Source organism: Muscardinus avellanarius, assembly GCF_963383645.1.
Source record: "Muscardinus avellanarius genome assembly, chromosome: 11".
Classification (NCBI taxonomy): domain Eukaryota; kingdom Metazoa; phylum Chordata; class Mammalia; order Rodentia; family Gliridae; genus Muscardinus; species Muscardinus avellanarius.
In genome coordinates this window covers 38,422,106-38,440,647 of record NC_137797.1, presented here as the reverse complement: position 1 = coordinate 38,440,647, position 18,542 = coordinate 38,422,106, and positions in this window count along the sequence as shown.

The window sequence follows — 18,542 nt, the reverse complement described above, 5'->3', positions numbered from 1 at the left end:
ACAAAACAAAACTAAAACTAAACTAATGGGTTTAATCTTTCATTAGGTGAAAATCCTCAAATTAATGGGGGTGAATAGAAATAAACCAACACATCTTAATCTCACCTAAATTCATAGGCCTCAATCGGTGTGTACATATGCATATACATAGGACTATATGAAAAGTTCAGAGGGGGAGGAGATAGGAAACTGCTCTATAGGTGAATAGGTTTATTGGGATAAAACCAGTAGAGGGTGGTCTCTAGGAAAGGTTGAAGCTTATGTCTACTTATAGAATAGAAACTTATATAAAAAGTTTAAGAGGAGATTTGATATGGGCAGGGAAGGGAGGAAGTTCATCACTGTGAGGGAAACTGTTACAGGAAGTTTGTTAAATTGTTACAGCCAGGTTAGACAGGAGAATGAGAATTTTTCATAAGCAATGTGACAAGATAAGCAAGGAGCTTGTCAGGCACATCTTAGAAAAAACAATAGAGATAAGTAGGTATAGCAGGGTGAATGAGTGTATTTGAGTAAGACTTGGAAGAAGAGAGGCATAAAAAGTGACACATGTTCAAAATGGGGTCACTTTTGTTCAGGACTCTAATGTATTACTTTTTTCCTTAAGAGAAAAAAATGAGTTGAGGCAAAAAGCATTGGGTATTTTGCATATCTGCTTTTCTCAGAATGGGGACATCGAGGTCAGTGGGGTTGGCTAGCCTTTGGTGTCTGTACTTAGAAGGAATACAGTGTTTTCATGCTTTTTGAATGGCAGATTTGATAATGGAGCTAAATTTTAATAAGTCAAATCAAGAGTAAATTTAAAATTCAAGTAGCAAAAGTTATGAATACAAGAGGAATGAGGAGTGTCATAATGGGAGCTATCCAAGGTGCCCAGTGTCCCCAGGTACCAGTTGATTCCTTCTGGAGCTGGGCTGCTTTTTCCCTTTGGATGATGTACTGAATTATTTTGGATTGGTTGACATAGAAACAGCACTCCTCCTCTAGAAATAAGCAGAGACTCTCCTCTTTAGCAGTGAAGAGATCTAATCCTTTTTAAGTCATTGGTGGGGAAAACTTATGAGACACTAATTGCTGGGTATACAGGGAAGTGCTTTAATATAAGTGTGGGGCATGATGTACAAAAAAGAGCCAAAGTCAGAAAATATCTAGTTAAATTACATAAAGGTATTTTAAATGACTCCATGAGTATGATTCTTTTTACCCCAGAATGTCATGCTTTTCTCTGGTTAAACTTTCCTGGTGGGTATTCAAGACCAATAAGAAATCCCTGTGTGGGGCCAACATTTTATAATTTACAAAATTATTTTACTGTTAAGATAAATTAAGATTCCTCAGGGTTTTTTTTTTACCAACTTCCTGATACTTTTTCTCTACCAGTTTTGCCATTTTCCAGGATGAGTCATGATCCTCTTGAGCACATGAATTTATTGAAACATTGGGGATATTTCCCTCTTCAATGGCCCTCCTTTTCACAGTGTATGAATGGTGGCTTTTAGTCTCTGGGGTCTCCACAATCCCCCTGATTTGGGAGTGAGGCAAGAGAATTGCAGAGCCTTTAGGAGTTCTATCAGTTGCCTGGGTCCTATTTGACCTGGGTAGGCAAGGGCCAAAATACTCACTGTTCTCTCCTTAGCTCTTTTATTTTCTGATTGTTTTCCAAGTCTCAGTTGTTGAATACTCAGTAGGTCAATTTCACCAGCACTTGTTAATGAATACGGGTTAATAATATAACCTATCTGTTTTCTAGGTAATGGCTATCAAATTATGATTTAGGTTATTCTGTTAGAAGATGCATATCTGTAATGTTAACAGACAACAATTACAAAGATATACAAGAAAAATACAAAAGAAAATTAGTAGAGACAAAGCAAATCTCGTATAATAGTTCTAACAGTATTTGATATAAACAAATACTTATTTAACTTGTTTATATATGTTCCTGTTATTAATATACCAATTTTTAATCAGAGTGGCATGGTTTATAATGCCAAATGCTTAAGCAACTCTAATTATCTTTGCATAAATATGGTCATGATACAATTTAGGGAAACACATATAACCTAAAAAAGGATATCACTATTAATGATTATTTTTAGAGGATACCCACTTAGTAACATATTTTCTTAATCTTTGCATTTCAAAAAATATTTGGGAAATGCATATATTTAACAAACAAAGAATCCAGTAATAATTAACATCATAGTTGCATGAAAGTTAAAATATATTAACTTAGCATTTACTTTTGAATAGAAATTCTTAGTACATGGCTCAGTGAGATACTATAATTACAGGTCTGTGTAGTTTAATAACCTTGACAAAAATCAAAGAATTGCTCTAGACCTTTTATAAGTTAAAAGAAAAGTGTTAATAATCAGAAATAGGCTTATTATCTGATGAATTTTTTTGTCTTTTATATAATAATAAACCATTCAATCAAAGCAAATAAATATAAACCAGCTCTTAAATGACAAAAGATTTTTAATGGTACTAAACATCAGATACAACACACACACTGCAGAGATTACTTATTGGTCACCTTGCATGCATATAAAACCAATATATATATATATATATATATATATACACACACTTTATAAGCTTTTATGAAACATTTATATAAAAACTCAGATGTTTTTATCTCATATGCACAGAATATTTAACTCTCAGATATATACAGATCTATATTTGCAAATATATATGGGTATCAAATATACTATAGTAATCCAAAGTAATAGTTGTTCACTCAGCTGAGTTTTAAAGTATTCATTTAACGTGCTGTAAAACAGACACTTTAATTTTAATCCTGCTAAGATGCATCTGGCTATGTAGTCAAATGATAGTAAACACAAGAGACAAGTAATAGAAAAATAAACATGTGAATTAACATTTTAGTAAAGACAAACTTCTGAGAATGTTACCTGTCTGATAATAACAGCACAGGATATATTGACTAGTTTGCTACAGAATATAATATGAGTTACTCAGGGACACTTTACATTTACCACAAAATCTTTTGAGAATTAAAAGGTTGGACTTTAAGTAAGATGTATTGGGTCTAAATAGTATAAACTAACAATAGAAAAGTGGGCTCACACAGTACTTAGTGTTCTTCCTTCTGGTGCTGTGTGCATGTATGTTCTGTCACACTCAACCTCAATGTGATGTATATTTACAATGCACCAATAAAAGTATTTAAAAAAGGAAAAGTGGGATTAAAATGTATAAGATGAATCACTAAGTGATATGGGAGATATAATTTTCAATAGGCCATACAGTTTTTGACATAAAAGGACTGCTATATAAATATATACAAAATTATAAATATTTGCTCAATTATAACTGCTCATCACTTTAGTAGGTACTCAATACATATTTTTGAATGAATAGATATGATAGGTATGAGTGTAAAAGTGTTATACCTGTCAAAAATGTAGGTGATAGTGTATGATAGCTTCAGAACGATTCATGAGTCAAAATCCCAACTATTGCCCAGTGCAGATGGAAAACTTGCTAATTGATCTTGTGCATTAATAAGTCACATTATAAACGCCTGCTTGCTTTAGACCTTTGCTTTGGCACATAATAGGAAATTGTCTCAATTGTCAATTTCTTGACATATTGCTTAGTTGTTTCCCCTTCCTTTGTCAGGCTTACCTTAATACTTGATTTGTATAAGCTGCCTCAGGATATGTGATTGACCTCTATATACCTATATATCTCTCACTCCAAGGAAGCAGTTTAGCAGTTTTCTATAATCTTCATCAATTTTCTGTTCAGTTAGTTGAAATATTTGACAGATCCTCAAACACAAGTGAAGGGGATGCATTTTCAGCTTCAAGAGTAATCTGAGAGGCTGGCTTCATTCAGATGCCTAATATCTCTGTCTTCTGCCATTTACTGTGTGGCTTTAGGCCACCTACCCCTGTGGGCCTCACTTTCCTCTTCTGAGAAATGGAGATGACAATAATGGTACCCAGTGAGGTTGCTGTGAGGCTTAAATGCATTATGTGTATAATGTTTGGAATGGCATTTACTAATATTAGTTATGTATACACATCTTCTAATCAGATTGCCATACCCTATTGAAATGATAGAAATACTAATCAAAATAGTAAAAATAATGGCTAGTATTTAGGGATGAATTTGCAATGAATATAATTAAGCTTATTTTTCAGGATCAATTGCTTATATGGATCTTTCAATAGCCATGTACTTTTGGTGACATTTTCAATCATAATATAATAATTGGAATCAATGGAGGCCTGTCTTCCCTGTACAAATTTTCTTTCTGCCACACTTTCCTAGTATTGTGCCTGGAGATTGGCCACAGGCATTGTTGGAATTCAGTTAAGGGGAAGTTGAGCTGGGGATATGTGTAGCTGAGTTTAGCGGGGTGTAGTTGAAAGTTCATGGTACCTTTGGTTTACAACTAATAATTGCTCAGGATCCCAGGTAAGAATAGCTTTCAAGAATACTCTTGTTGCTTACCCTGCAGACTCACCAGGTCATTCTGACAAGGCTAGAAGTTATATTGAGATATGTGCTTTTAACTAGGGCTTTTGATACAAGTATATGTATTGTAGAGGAGACATATAATGACCTGTGTAAAGCCAAAGCTGGTTGGTGGCAAATCTTCTAATTATAAAACACATAAGTTTATATGGAGAGATTTTATATCTTACCAATTTCTTATTAAAGTATCAATAACTTAATAATGGAAAATATATTTTAATCAATTATATATCTAATCTACAGAGAATATGACAGAAGAATTTTTATGTGAAAGGGCAATTAAGTAACATCATGCAGCTAAAAAGAGAAAACTGAGTGGTTTAGGCAATTAACTAGTGAGCAACATTTTTCTACATATAGATGATATCTATATCAGTTATTATTGAGAATTTTTCTACCTATGTATGATATTTCTCAGCTTTATGAATTTTATAGTTTGTAGTATCTTTTTCGTATTCTAAGCAAGTAACAGAGATGTTTGTCCTTTTTATTTTCTTATTCTTAAATATAGTTCTCCAAATTCTACAAATATCTATCCCCATAAAAAGAATACACCCATGCTAGCATGAAATGAGTGCTTCTATGTGGCAGGTAGGTTTTTATTGTTGGTGATGTTTTTTGGGGAAACTTTGTGGGGGGGGGTTAAGGTTGGAAATTGAAACCATGTCCTCCAGCATGCTAGGCAAGGACTCTACTACAGAGCCACACCCCAGTCCCAATGCTAAGTGTTTTAAAGGACTACATAGGTGAGCATCATATTTTACAAAGATAAATGGTAAAACAATGATACACCTAAGGAAACTGGATTCTTAGACTTTATATCAACAGGTCAATACTTGATCTTTTTAAATTCCCTGAATCTATTCTCCTTCCTGACATCTAGCCTTTAGCCCATCTTTTTTCTCTCTCTCTTTTAGCAAAACCAGATTTTAAAATCTCTACGTGACATCCTAGTTATTTCTCTTGCAATTTGTTTTTCTTGCCATCTGCTACTTTGAAAAATTATTTATAACTTAATCCCCTTAAATTAAATCTCTGATCCCGGTTGGAAACACCATTCACCAACCATTTACATCAACTTTCATAACACTAAAATTATCTGAGTTTAAAAAAATTAAATATCTAGCTGACATCTCAGAGCAATTAAATCAGAATCTCTGATTGCAGGGCCAAGGTATCAACATGTTTAAAGGGTGAATCCTATGGTTAGGCAAGTCAGAGAACAATGGCTTAGTTGAAATACTTATGTTTTTGATTTCGCTTAAAAATAGATAATATTTCCCTGAGAAGAAATAAATCAGCCACAAAGGAAAAAGTGGGCAGAGCACAGAAGCAAGAGATCTTTTTTGGTTTTGGCTTTATAATACCTCGTGGAGAAAGTTAAGGTAGAAGGTTGACCTCTGACCTTGTAACTTCTCAGGAAGGTGAGTCAGAGAAGCTGTTAAGTCTGATAAAATATACTCTATAATTTGTTGTGAAAATTGGAGAAAAACAAATGTAAATTGATGTTTGATTAAAGTGGACACTTATTACTATTGTTATTGTTATTTATTATAAAGGCTTATAGCATATAACAGTTGCTTCTATGGAGTTGTAACCTTTAAAAGCAAACAGTTTTGCAATATTCTCTAAAGGTGGAATTTTCTGAGCTCTTTAATGGTGAGGACACTTCTGTCTTTTTACTGCTGAAATTGCATAATCACAGCTCCTAACAAATTTCTAGATATGGGCTATTGCTTAAAAATATTATTGAATGGATGAATGAATAAATATAAGCTAATCTTATTGGTTTAAAATAAAAGAATGATACCAGGTTATATATCTCTTATATTCTCCTATATTCTCTTTTATTTTATTATAATTGATACAAATTATTATTAATAATTTACTTGTCAGGTACCATTCTAAGAACTTTATAAAATTTATAGTCACAATCTTATAAATCGGGGATTATGATTATTTCCATTTTGCACTGAAGTGAAGGAGAGATTAACACATTTGTCCAACTCACAGAGCTACTTATCTGTTGGGACCCATTCACTTAGTTTTAATTTTCTTGCTGCAATTATCAGGTGACTTGTTTAAAAGCATTCATCCCTATGAACTACTAGACGTCCTTAAACCAATGATTAATCTTTTGATGTTCCAAGTAAGTTTTATCCACTAGGCTTTTTTTGAGTTAGCCATAACTGAGGAAAATATATATATGGCAAAGAGATATAAGTAACATACTTACTTTTTTGGATAAATTATTTTTACTTTTCAAAACTGATGTTATTAATCTTTACTTGGCTTGGAAAAAAGACAAAATCAATATAGCTCTTTCTGTTTAAATGTTCTGTTACTGGAAGCAATATAAAGTTTTTCCCTTCAGTATTATGTTAGTTCATTATAGTGTTAACAATCATTTAAGAGTCTTTACATTAGAAGCATTCATTAGGTTTTGCTTATTCAAAATTGCTCATTAATTGTATTCAGCAAATAAGAGCTGACATAGTTTGACTTTCTTCTAGAAAGTTGTAATAGGAAGATATATGCTATGGATTATGCAATTTAACTTTCTTTGCTTTTGGAAGATAAAAATCAGGTCAAAACTTCTTTGCGTAATCACAGAATTCAAAAAACATGAGATATATCTCTCACCTTTAATTCACAAGTCTGAAGTTATTTTCAAGTGAATTTGGAAAAAGGTTCATTGTCTTTTAAATTATATTCTTTTTTCATGACAGTGTTTTTAATAATTTTTAACCGTGTTGCAAGTCTTCTATCTCATTTTTGTTATTTTTTAGTTAGATGGACACAGACAAATAAAAAGGTGATAGTATTTTAACACTGCAAAAATTTTTATGTAGCTGCATGAAACAAAGTTGGAATTCCAAAGAATATTAAGAACATATTTGGCCATTCTTAAAAATATAAATATATTTGTTCATGATGAGTGATAGTTGTTGCTGTTGATGAACCACTAGTCTATGTGGGATTTGGAAAAATAAAATGGCCAATTTCTCTCCTTCCAGCAGCAGATGTTTCTTAGCTAATATTGAAATAAACATTTCTGTAAGAAACATCTGTCAGAGTAGCATGTCTATAATTTAAATGAACATTGAGGATATTAGAATGTTCCAATTAGGAAAAAAATAACACCCACTTACCAAAAAATGCTATATTTTAAAAAAGACTTGGAGATAAAATTTCAATTATAAATCTTAGTTAACAATATTTACTGTAAAATGTCTTTGTAGAGTATTGCACCACATGTTATCGGCGGACAGCTACTTTCTGTGATATTTAATTTGAAATGTTGAACATATCTATTTATGAATTCTGCCTTTGTGTCTTGCCAAAAATATGGCTAGCTCCTGGTTTAACATATTTTTATGTAGTCAAATAAGAAACTAAAACAATATTTGTGAAGAAAATATAGAAGAAACATTTAACATTGTGCAAAATAAGACTGAAAATGAATAGTCATTTTCTGTAGAAATAACATGTAGCTCCATAACTACTGAGGCCCAAAGTAAAAAAAAAAAAAAAAACGTAATTTTTTTTTTGAGGGGAAAAACCTGTATTTTAATTCAGAAACATCGAATATGTTACCTTACTTGAAAAAGGGACTGAAAGTATAAATAAGTTTATGGACCATGAAATGGACTATTATTCTGAGTTACAGTGAGTCCAGCCTAACTGTATGAATTTTTTATTTTTTATTTATTTATTTTTTTTTCCACAGGTGAATTTTTTTTATTTAACACATTTTTTATTGAACATAAATAGTATACATTTAAACTATATTTGGTGCCCTCTCCCCCCTACCCCTGTTTTCCCTTCCCCCCTCCTACCAATGGTTTTCAAGGTTAACCATGTCATATTCATAATTTTACACATATTCAGATGTAGACCCTCATTAATCAAGATAAGCCTTCCTCCTCTCCTATCTTTCCATTAAAACTTTGCTGATATTTCCCCTCCATTATCTGGAGTCCCACTGGTATCCTCTGTGTTTCCTAGTTTGGGCATATTAGAGGAAACATATGTACCTTCTCCTTCTGTGCTTGGCTAATCTTGCTTAACATAATGTTCTCCAGGGCTTTCCATCTTCTTGCAAATGACATAATTTTGTTCTTCTATATGGCTGAATAGAATTCCATTGTGTGTATTTCCCAAAGTTTTGCTATCCATTCATCTGTTGATGGAGATCTGTTTTGGTTCCATATTTTGGCTACTACAAATTGTGCTGCTATGAACATAGGTATGCATATGTTGTTGTATTTCTCTGAATTCAACCCCTTTGGAAAGATACCCAGGAGTGGTATAGCTGGATCATATGGTGGATCTATTCCCACCTTTCTTAGGAATCTCTACATAGATCTCCATAGTGGCTGAACTAGTTTGCATTCCCACCAACAGTGTAAAAGAGTTCCTTTTCCCCCACATCCTCGCCAGCATTTGTTGTTGTTTGATTTTTTTATGCTTGCCACTCTGACTGGGGTTAGATGGAATCTCAGTGTAGTTTTGATTTGCATCTCCCTGATGGCCAGTGATGAAGAACATCTTTTCATGTATCTGTTGGCCCTTTGTATTTCTTCTTTTGTGAAGTGGCTATTTAGTTCATTTGCCCATTTCTTGATTGGGTTGTTTGTTTTGCTAGTGTAGAGTCTTTTGAGCTCTTTGTATATTCTGGATATTAGCCCCCTATCAGAATGGTGGTTGGTAAAGATCTTTTCCCATTCTGTAGGCTTCCTCTTTAGGTTATTGATAGTTTCCTTTGATGAGAAGAAACTTTTTAGTTTGATGCTATCCCACTTGTTTATTCTTGCTTTAATTTCCTGAGCTTTGGAGGTTTTGTTGAGAAAGTTACTGCCTGTGCCAATATGTTGTAGTGTTGAACCTATGCTCTCCTCTACTAACTTCACAGTCTCAGGTCTAATTTCTAAGTCTTTGATCCATCTTGAGCTGATTCCTGTGTTTGGTGAGATATAGGGGTTTAGATTCATCTTTTTACAAATGGTTAGCCAGTTCTCCCAGCACCACTTGTTGAAAAGGCTGTCTTTTCTCCAGTGAATGTGTTTGGCCCCTTTGTCGAAGATTAATTGACTAAAGATGTGTGGGTTTGTTTCTGTATCTTCTATTTTAATCCACTGGTCAGTATATCTGTTTTTGTGCCAGTACCATGCTGTTTTTACTACTATTGCTCTATAGTATAGTTTGAAGTCTGGGATTGTAATGCCTCCTGCATGTTTCTTATTGTTGAGAATTGCTTTGGCTATTCTAGGTCTTTTCTTTCTCCATATAAAGTTCATGATTGATTTTTCTAGGTCTCTGAAGAATGTTGCTGGTATTTTAATGGGAATTGCATTGAATCTATAGATCAGTTTTGGCAGAATGGCCATTTTGATGATATTTATTCTGCCTATCCATGAGCATGGGAGATCTTTCCATCTTCCAAGGTCTTCTTCAATTTCTTTCTTTAATGTTTTATAGTTTTTGTTGTAGAGGTCTTTTACGTCTTGGGTTAGGTATATTCCTAGGTATTTTATTGGTTTTGAGGTTATAGTGAATGGAATTGTTTTCTTTGTTTCTTTCATTGTGGATTCATTGTTAGCATAAATAAAAGCCACTGATTTCTTTAGGTTGATTTTGTATCCTGTGACTTTGCTGAATTTATCAGCTCCAGAAGTCTTTTGGTTGAGTTCTTTGGGTCTTCCAGATAAAGGATCATGTCATCTGTGAATAAGGATAATTTTAATTCCTCTCTTCCTATGTGAATTCCTTTGATTTCCTTCTCTTGTCTTATTGCTACAGCAAGAGTCTCAAGGACTATATTGAAAAGGAGTGGTAATAGTGGGCATTCTTGTCTTGTTCCTGATTTTAGCGGAAATTCTTGCAGTTTTTCCCCATTCAATATAATGTTGGCTTTGGGTTTACAGTATATTGCCTTAATGATGTTGAAGTGAAAGGCTCCATTTTAAAAGAAAAATTATAAGCCCCTAGCAGCCAGCTAATAGTTAAAAAGAAAAATATTTTTTACTGCAGTTTAAGAAATATAGGCTGAAAAATGAGTAATATGCAATGAGTACATCCCTGTTCCAGGAACCCATCTAGCATCTTATCTATACTGACCATGTCAGCGCGTCCTGTGCTGGGAGCTTGCTGACTACATCTGGTATCTTATCTAACACTTGACTACAGAATGTACTTTTCAAATGATTCTGTAATGTTCTGTAAATACATGTAATCGGGCCCCAACCCCCCCTAACTAGTGGTCTTTTCCCTATAAATACCCTCAGTTTCAGTTGCTCGGGGCCGAACTCCTCTGCTCTTAAGTGAGATACGAGTCGGCCCCAGTGCACTGGCTCCTTAATAAACCTTTTACACATTGTATCAAGGACATAAGTCTCTCATGTGTACTTGACATCGCTTATCCCAAGGCTGATGGAGGGTCTCCCCTCTGCGGGGGTCTTTCAGAAGTACTTTCCTTCTATCCCAATTTTTTGCAGTGTTTTTAACATAAATGGGTGTTGGATTTTGTTGAATGCTTTTTCAGCATCTATTGCTATGATGATGTGGTTTTTGTTCTTGGTTCTATTTATGTGGTGAATAACATGTATTGATTTGTGTTTTTTGAACCAGCCTTCTTTTGCTGGGATGAAACCGACTTGGTCATGATGTATTATTCTCTTGATATAGTTTTGAATGCGTATAGATAGTATTTTGTTTAGAATTTTTGTGTCTATGTTCATTAAGGTTATTGTTCTGTAGTTTTTTTTTCTTGAAGTATCTTTATTTGGTTTGGGGATTAATGTGATACTGGCCTCATAGAAGGAATTTGGGAGAGTTCCATCTCTTTCAATTTCCCAGAACAAGTTCTGAAATATTGGTATTAGTTGTTCACTGAAGGTTTTGTAGAATTCAGCTCGGAACCCATCTGGGCCTGGGCTTTTCTTTGGTGGAAGAATTTTTATTGCCGTTTCTACTTCTTTGGTTGTTATTGGTTGGTTTAGGCTTGCTATTTCCTCTTGGCTGAGTGTAGGAAGGTTAACTGTGGTTAGAAATCTATCAATTTCTTCCAGGTTTTCAAGTCTATTGGAGTATAAATTTTTAAAGTAGTTTCTGATAATCTTTTGAATTTCTTCACTATCTGTGGTGATATCTCCTTTTTCATTTCTAATTTTGATAATTTGAGTTGATTCTCTTTTTCTTTTGGTGAGGTTGGCCAGGGATTTATCAATTCTATTCATCTTTTCAAAGAACCAACTTTTTGTTTTATTGATTCTTTGAATTTTTTTTTTGTTGTTGTTGTTGTTCTCTATTTCATTTATTTCTGCTCTAATTTTAATGATTTGTTGCCTTCTGCTGGCTTTGGGAATAGACTGTTGCAGAATTTCTAGGTCCTTGAGTTGTGTCATTAGGTTCTTTACTTGGTGGTTCTCTGTCCTTCTTATGTGGGCACTCAATGCAATAAACTTTCCTCTTAATACTGCCTTCATTGTGTCGCATAAATTTTGGTAGGTTGTATCTCTGTTTTTGTTTGTTTCCATAAATTTCTTTATTTCTTCCTTAATTTCTGCTCTTACCCATTCATCATTCAATTGTGTATCATTCGTTCTCCATGAATTTGAATACTTTCTTTTGAGTTTCCTGTTGTTGATTTCTACTTTTATTCCATTATGGTCTGAAAAGATGCAAGGACTTATATTACATTTTTTAAATTTGCTGATATTTTCTTTGTGTCCCAGGATGTGGTCTCTTTTGGAGAAGGTTCCATGGGCTGCTGAGAAGAATGTGTATTCTGTAGTTCCTGGTTGAAATAATCTGAAAATGTCTATTAGGTCCATTTGGTTATGGTTTCCTTTATTTCTAAAGCGTCTTTACTCATCTTTTGCCTTGAAGATCGATCCAGTGGTGTGAGAGGTGTATTAAAGTCTCCCAGAATTATTGTATTTGGGTCTACTTGGGATCTTATGTCCAGAAGGGTTTGTTTTACAAATGGGGTTGCACCCACATTTGGGGCATAAATATATACTATCATTATATCTTCTTGGTGTATTGTTCCTTTTAATAAAAGGAAGTGCCCTGATTTGTCTCTTTTGATGTGTTTTAGTTTAAAGTCTGTTTTGTTGGATATCAGGGTTGCTACCCCTGCTCTTTTTTGGTCACCGTTGGCATGGTATATCTTTTTCCATCCTTTCACTTTCAGCCTGTGAATGTCTTTGGCTGTGAGGTGAGTTTCTTGCAGACAGCATATATTTGGATTATGTTTCCTAATCCACATTGCCAGTCTATGTCTTTTGATTGGTTAGTTAAGTCCTTTGACATTAAGAGATATTATTGAAATATGATTTTTGTTTTCTGCCATTTTGTGTTCTGTCTACTCTTGTGTGGTTTGATCTTTCTTCTTTACTTAACTGGCCCACTTATTAACTTCCTCTCTTCTCTGATTCTGAAGTCGGCTTCTTTTTTCTTCCTTATGGTTTATTTCTTTAAGAATTTTCTCTAGTGTTGGCTTTGAATTCATTAATTTTTTGAGATTCTGTTTTTCCTGAAAGACTTTGGTTTCACCATGGATCTTGAATAGTAGTTTTGATGGATAGATTATTTTTGGTTGGAAGTTATTTTCTTCCAGGGTCTGAATCACGTCGTACCAGTCTCTCCTAGCATTCATGACCTGGGTTGTATAGTCTGGGGTAATTCTTATTGTTTTGCCTCTATATGTCACCCGTCCATTCTCACTGCTTTTAAGATTCCTTTCTTAGTCTCTATATTGGTCATTTTGGTTATTATGTGGCATGGAGTGGTCTTTCTTTGGTCCTGTCTCAGTGGAGTTCTGTATACCTCCTGGACATGAAGGTCCAAGTCTCTTTCCATATTGGGAAAATTCTCTGAGATTATTTCCTTGAAGATATTACAGATGCCCTTGGTCTGTACCTCTATCCCTTCTTCAATGCCTATTATCCATAAATTAGGATGCTTCATATTATCACATATTTGCTGGATGTTTAGGTTTTGTTGCTGTAAAGATTTCTGTATATCGCTGACTGTGTTTTCGGTTTGTGATGTATTCTCTTCTAATATTGATATTCTGTTTTCATTTTATCTAATCTTCCAGAATTTATTTCTATTGCTGTCTTCATTTCACTTATTGCCTCTTTTATTTCATTCCAGACCTATTTCTGATTCTTTTTTAGTGTTTCTAACTCACCTTTCACCTCCTCTGTACTTGTTTTAAATCCTTTCATCATATTGTACATCAAGATTCTGAACTCCCCTTCTTGCATTTCTAGTAGGTCAGTATTTGTGATTTCTGCTGTCTCTTCATAATTCCTGGTTCTCATATTTGTAGTGTTCTCTTTCCTGTTTTTCTGATTTCTACCCATCGTTTGTGAGTATTATGCTTAGTCCAATCTTAATATTAGGAGTTTAGGGGTATCGGCAAGTCAGCAGAGCTTTTCCTGTGTTGAGGGTGGGTGATGTGAAAGGAGCTGGGGTGATGGGTAAAGGAGTCGGATTAGGTAAAGGATATGTTTAGGTTGACTTTAAGTATGATAAGGTAATATCTTGCTGAGAATGAGAAAGAGTTAACTAGTAGGACTCTTGTCATTAGTAGAGTAAGTAAGGAGCTATGAAATACTTTGAGTATTAAACCAGGAGGTATATTATGGGGAAAAGTTTTGGGGGAGAAGAGTGTATAGGTTAGTTTGGGGAAGTTTGTAAGAGTGTTAATGGAAGGAGCAGACAAACATAAAAAAAGAATCCACACAAGATACCAAGACTATTATGTAATCCAAGAAAAAGAAAGGAAAAACCAATCAAAAGAGGAGAATGAAAAAAGCGAGGAAAGCAGAAGAAAGAGGAAAAAAGGACAAGAATAAAATAAAAGGAACTAGCAGCTGTGTGAAATCAGAAAACAAGGCAAACTATCAAATATATATTAAAAAACAAGTTAAAGTAAAAGAAGGATGTGGAAAAAATAAAACATCAATAACCATAACAAAACAAAAGCACTGTAAAAGCAAAACAAAACATCCACAGTAACAGTAAAAAAAAGTCCTTCTTATTTATGAATATGGGGTCATATCCATATAATATTTGCATATCTGATTGCTTTGGTAGTTTTCAGAATATAATCCAGTGCCTCTTAGTTTTCTTTGTACTCTATTTTTATCTTCTTAGGTCAGTCTGAGTGTTTGGAAACCTTTCTTTCCTTTAACTGCTTTGAGTTTATGTGTCCGGATGTCTGGTGTCACTGTTATTAGATTCTGTACAATTCCCAGGTTCTGCATAATTCCAACCTGTAGTCAGCACCTCTGCACTCACCACCCTAGACTCCAGCCTGTGCTTTCCTATAGCAGGAGTGGAGGATGTCCAAAGTAGACTTGGAACCTCCCCCTGAGGTCCTGTGCAGATATTGTGGCTCATTGGATTTTCCTGTGTCTCTGGAAATTCTAACTGGGCTAGCCGGTGTGGTCCCAAGATGTGCCCTGGGCAAAGGGTTGCTGGTTCCTGGATGCCCACACTTACTGCCAGGGCTCTGCCAGTTCCAAGAGTGCAGGCTGGGTGCACTGCTATTACTGGACCCAGGTGTGGGTGGATGCAGCTGCCTAGTGCTTGCTGCTATGCTCCTCCATGGTGCATTGGGCTGTGTATTAGACTAGAACTGAGTATCAGGCTGCCGGGTGGGCGGGAACTCCCAGCGGTGGGCCAGGGGCATGTATAGGTGCATAGGTGTCAGGGGTGGGGGCACAGGCACTGCAAGGTGTTCAGCAATGATCTCTGCCTCCCGTGACGGGTGCACAGAGCTTTCGCCTCCTGGAAAGCAGGCCTCCGGCAAGGTGGATGTCTGGGCTCCAGTGGGGGGCTGGAGCTAGGCACACAAGGTAGTCTCCGATTTAGGGGTGGGAGGGGCGCAGGCACTGACTACTAGCGGGGGTCCGAGGTGCAGACAGGGTGTGCGAGGACAGTGCTGGGTTCTGAGGCATGGGACAAATGCTCTGGGTCAGTGCTGGGCCTGGGGTGCACGCTAGTACCCGCACTTACCCTGGAGGCACTCAGGTACCTGGCTTCCTTGGTCAAGGCATCCATGGGAGTCTCTGTGCCGTTGTGATCCAGTCGCTGGTGAGCACACAGAATTCTGACATGGGTGCTGCTCACTATTTAAGATGAGGCTCTATGTCCGTTTTTCCATCTCAGATTATTTTGCTGCGATGGTTTCAGTCAGAGCTCGGGAGTGCAGTTTGGGCGGGTCAGCAGCCCTCTGGCAGGGATCCCGATTGTATCTGCAGTAGGTATGGTGCCCTATCTTTCTTCCTCCTCCTCCTCCTCCTCCTCCTCCTCCTCCTCCTCCTCCTCCTCCTCCTCCTCCTCCTCCTCCTCCTCCTCCTCCTCTTCTTCTTCTTCTTCTTCTTCTTCTTCTTCTTCTTCTTCTTCTTCTTCTTCTTCTTCTTCTTCTTCTTCTTCGAGTTCAGAGTTTCTGATGAGGTACCTGGATCTGTTTTGGTTCCTGGGATGTATTTATTTTGTTGATTAAGACACTGCTATCTAAGTAGTTGAACTTTATTTGTTTCAGCTACTGAGAAGTGCTGTGTCCCTCAGTCGCCATTTTTTCAAAAACTTAATTTTTAAGAAAGGATGTTTTCTTAGATGTTGAAATAAATGATGTCTTACATTAAATAGAAAGAAAATTGGATCCCGTTCACCAGTTAAAATGTTCTATTGAAAAAATATGTAATGATAATATTTAGAAAATACTAATATAGTATAAAATTACATAGACTTTTGTTTTATAACTACCATAGCATCATAAGAAGCCATTTTCACATATATCCACTTTTAAATAAAAATTCCAGCCCATTAGTAAGCTCTCATAGTCACTTCAATGCTGCTTTCCAAGTTCACTAATTTACCTCCCAACTACACAAAAGGTAACTCAGACTACCCTGAGCTCACCTTTCACTCCTGAGCCTGCATGTAGGCTATATTTCCCAGGCTTTCTACAGTTTTGCCCAATGAAATTGTGTGAAAGAGTGGTGGTATGTCACTTAAAAGTCTAATTTCCCTAAATATTTCATATATAATACTAGTCTCTCCTAATCTTTATTCACCAACTGAATGGAGACACAAGATCAAAGTCACAGTATGTAAAGAGACCACCTAAGTAATAACATGAAGTGCTTTTCAATATAAATAACTGTACCATAACAAGAAATTTGTTTTTATTGTTTGACGCTATTAGAATTTTGAGATCTTGTTATGAGAATAGCTTGCATTTTTTAGGTAAAAAATGATAATTTAAAATTATCATCTCAATCTTCAGCTGTATAATGCAATGAGATTTTAAATGATAAAGTTTTCTAATAGAATCTTAGCATTCCATATTAATCAGATCTCCTTTACAACATTTCCTGTGTTTCTGGTAATGGCATCATCATCATAGAAGTTAGTATTCAAAACAGAAAATATGATGTAATCTGTCTAGTTAGGAATTTGGATGAGATTGAAAACTAGATGTATTTCAACATCTGACCATAGGAGAATTAATTTTTCTATAGATGTTGCATATATTCAAGTATATTTTAACATCTATTATTTGGCAGAAAAATTAAATTCTCTATTATAATGAATCATATTTTTGTAAGAATATGTCACTTTAGATCTTGTAAAGGTACCAAGCTAAGGATACAGTAAGTTTCTTACACTGAATACCTATTTGGCATATTTGAGAGTATTAGTACTCTCAGAATTTATTAGAATAATTAGTGTTATCATGAAAACTATCTGAGCACCCATTTCCTGAGTAGATGGCAGCAGTCACTCCAATGGATAGCTACCATTGGGTAGTTAGATATATATGAAGTCTCTAATTATGCATGAGTCAAGTCATATCTACAGATGTAGACAATGTATATAATTATTTTCCCTCTTTCTCTTAAATAACCAAAGGGATTGCTCCAGGAATGCTTATTACAAAGAATTTGTGAGTCTCTACCATTGTGGCAGGGCTAGCAGTTGTGCTATAGCTTTTGGATTGCCAAATCCCAGACATAGCATAATTTAACACAGTGTCTAATCATTTTGTTATAGTAAATTCACAAAGCAGTTAGATTACAGCATGCCCTGTCTTCCTGGTGGCACACATTATACATTTGCTATGAAATTACTAGTGTGAATTTGCAACCAAAATGTATTGTTTACAAAAGATGTCTTTTTCCCAATAATTTTTTTGTTTAAACTGATTTATATATTCTACTAGTACTTTTGGTAAAAGCCATAAAATTAATTGGACTTCTCACTATTTTACTGTTAGTTTTGTTCTATTATTAAACTTCACTTATTTTTTCTGAATTTTCTTTACTTTCACTATAAATTTTTTATATATGAGTAAAAATCATCTGTTAAAAATTAGAATGTTGAAAAGCATATAGGAATGTTTATTAATTTATGTCTCTAGTACAAATATCAGAGTTATTTAATATGTACATGTTAACAAGTTTTCAAAAATAGAATCTATAGCTTTAGGCTATAATGGGAGAATATTTAGTTATATGTTATATAATGTTTTGGCCAAGAAGATATATAGAAATATTTTAATATATTAAATCATTTTATTTATTTCTGCATACCATATTAATGGGTGATAGAACATACTTATTAAATGTTCTCGACAATATGTAATACATTAAATAAATCATTAAAGTTTAACTATAGATCTACTTTTATTACTGTATTTTTTGGTAATGAATAATAGTATACTTTCTATAAATATTCTCTTCTAGCTCATTTCTACATAGAAAAACACATCCAAAACTTGACTTTCTAAAAGAAAAACACATCTAAAATTTGACTTCTACTTTATCTTTTAGGCAATTTTACTTCCTCATTATATCTTTGTATTAAAATATCACTTTATATATAGACTCTAAAATAGACTCCAATGCAAAGACTAGAATGGTGGTTTCTAGGCCTAGGGAAAGGGCAAGTTGGAAATATTAGTAAAGAGGTACATTTTCAGCTACACAAGATGAATAGATCTA